The sequence below is a fragment of the Dendrobates tinctorius genome, unplaced genomic scaffold (assembly GCF_039654945.1).
Source record: "Dendrobates tinctorius isolate UK_male_01 unplaced genomic scaffold, ASM3965494v1 ptg000110l, whole genome shotgun sequence".
Lineage (NCBI taxonomy): Eukaryota > Metazoa > Chordata > Amphibia > Anura > Dendrobatidae > Dendrobates > Dendrobates tinctorius.
The window spans coordinates 1,362,393-1,365,366 of NW_027361778.1; positions in this window are offsets into that span (position 1 = coordinate 1,362,393).

Sequence of the window (2,974 nt, forward strand, 5' to 3'; positions counted from 1 at the left end):
CTCCTCTCATGAGCCCAAACAAGTCTCTAAAAGCATGAGTTTGCAACTACTTTACTTTTCTAGAAAATTCAAAACATTCATTACTCAAAAGAGCCCAATAGCAAAAACCAGCGTTTTGAATGAAGAATCACATTTCTTGGTAGAATCATGCAGGATTGAAATTTTTGATGGTTTTTTACTCCTCTCAACAGCCCAAACAAGTTTCTAAAAGGATGAGTTTGCAACTACTTTACTTTTGGAGAAAATTCAAAACATTCATTATTCAATAGGGCCCAAACTATCAAAAACCAGCGGTTTCAATGAACACACATTTCTTGGTAAAATCATGCAGGACTGAAATTTTTGATGTTTTTCTACTCCTCTCATGAGCCCAAACAAGTCTCTAAAAGCATGAGTTTGCAACTACTTTACTTTTGGAGAAAATTCAAAACATTCATTATTCAATAGAGCCCAATAGCAAAAATCAGGTTTTGAATGAAGAATCACATTCCTTGGTAGAATCATGCAGGATTGAAATTTTTGATGGTTTTTTACTCCTCTCAACAGCCCAAACAAGTTTCTAAAAGGATGAGTTTGCAACTACTTTACTTTTGGAGAAAATTCAAAACATTCATTATTCAATAGGGCCCAAAATATCAAAAACCAGCGGTTTGAATGAACACACATTTCTTGGTAGAATCGTGCAGGACTGAAATTTTTGATGTTTTTCTACTCCTCTCATGAGCCCAAACAAGTCTCTAAAAGGATGAGTTTGCAACTACTTTACTTTTGGAGAAAATTCAAAACATTCATTATTCAATAGAGCCCAATAGCAAAAACCAGCGTTTTGAATGAAGAAACACATTTCTTGGTAGAATCATGCAGGATTGAAATTTTTGATGGTTTTTTACTCCTCTCAACAGCCCAAACGAGTTTCTAAAAGGATGAGTTTGCAACTACTTTACTTTTGGAGAAAATTCAAAACATTCATTATTCAATAGGGCCCAAACTATCAAAAACCAGCGGTTTGAATGAACACACATTTCTTGGTAGAATCATGCAGGACTGAAATTTTTGATGTTTTTCTACTCCTCTCATGAGCCCAAACAAGTCTCTAAAAGCATGAGTTTGCAACTACTTTACTTTTGGAGAAAATTCAAAACATTCATTATTCAATAGAGCCCAATAGCAAAAATCAGGTTTTGAATGAAGAATCACATTTCTTGGTAAAATCATGCAGGATTGAAATTTTTGATGGTTTTTTACTCCTCTCAACAGCCCAAACAAGTTTCTAAAAGGATGAGTTTGCAACTACTTTACTTTTGGAGAAAATTCAAAACATTCATTATTCAATAGGGCCCAAACTATCAAAAACCAGCGGTTTCAATGAACACACATTTCTTGGTAGAATCATGCAGGACTGAAATTTTTGATGTTTTTCTACTCCTCTCATGAGCCCAAACAAGTCTCTAAAAGCATGAGTTTGCAACTACTTTACTTTTGGAGAAAATTCAAAACATTCATTATTCAATAGAGCCCAATAGCAAAAATCAGGTTTTGAATGAAGAATCACATTTCTTGGTAGAATCATGCAGGATTGAAATTTTTGATGGTTTTTTACTCCTCTCAACAGCCCAAACAAGTTTCTAAAAGGATGAGTTTGCAACTACTTTACTTTTGGAGAAAATTCAAAACATTCATTATTCAATAGGGCCCAAACTATCAAAAACCAGCGGTTTGAATGAACACACATTTCTTGGTAGAATCATGCAGGACTGAAATTTTTGATGTTTTTCTACTCCTCTCATGAGCCCAAACAAGTCTCTAAAAGCATGAGTTTGCAACTACTTTACTTTTGGAGAAAATTCAAAACATTCATTACTCAAAAGAGCCCAATAGCAAAAACCAGCGTTTTGAATGAAGAATCACATTTCTTGGTAGAATCATGCAGGATTGAAATTTTTGATGGTTTTTTACTCCTCTCAAAAGCCCAAACAAGTTTCTAAAAGGATGAGTTTGCAACTACTTTACTTTTGGAGAAAATTCAAAACATTCATTATTCAATATGGCCCAAACTATCAAAAACCAGCGGTTTCAATGAACACACATTTCTTGGTAGAATCATGCAGGACTGAAATTTTTGATGTTTTTCTACTCCTCTCATGAGCCCAAACAAGTCTCTAAAAGCATGAGTTTGCAACTACTTTACTTTTGGAGAAAATTCAAAACATTCATTATTCAATAGAGCCCAATAGCAAAAATCAGGTTTTGAATGAAGAATCACATTTCTTTGTAGAATCATGCAGGATTGAAATTTTTGATGGTTTTTTACTCCTCTCAACAGCCCAAACAAGTTTCTAAAAGGATGAGTTTGTAACTACTTTACTTTTGGAGAAAATTCAAAACATTCATTATTCAATAGGGCCCAAACTATCAAAAACCAGCGGTTTCAATGAACACACATTTCTTGGTAGAATCATGCAGGACTGAAATTTTTGATGTTTTTCTACTCCTCTCATGAGCCCAAACAAGTCTCTAAAAGCATGAGTTTGCAACTACTTTACTTTTGGAGAAAATTCAAAACATTCATTACTCAAAAGAGCCCAATAGCAAAAACCAGCGTTTTGAATGAAGAATCACATTTCTTGGTAGAATCATGCAGGATTGAAATTTTTGATGGTTTTTTACTCCTCTCAACAGCCCAAACAAGTTTCTAAAAGGATGAGTTTGCAACTACTTTACTTTTGGAGAAAATTCAAAACATTCATTATTCAATAGGGCCCAAACTATCAAAAACCAGCGGTTTCAATGAACACACATTTCTTGGTAGAATCATGCAGGACTGAAATTTTTGATGTTTTTCTACTCCTCTCATGAGCCCAAACAAGTCTCTAAAAGCATGAGTTTGCAACTACTTTACTTTTGGAGAAAATTCAAAACATTCATTATTCAATAGAGCCCAATAGCAAAAATCAGGTTTTGAATGAAGAATCAC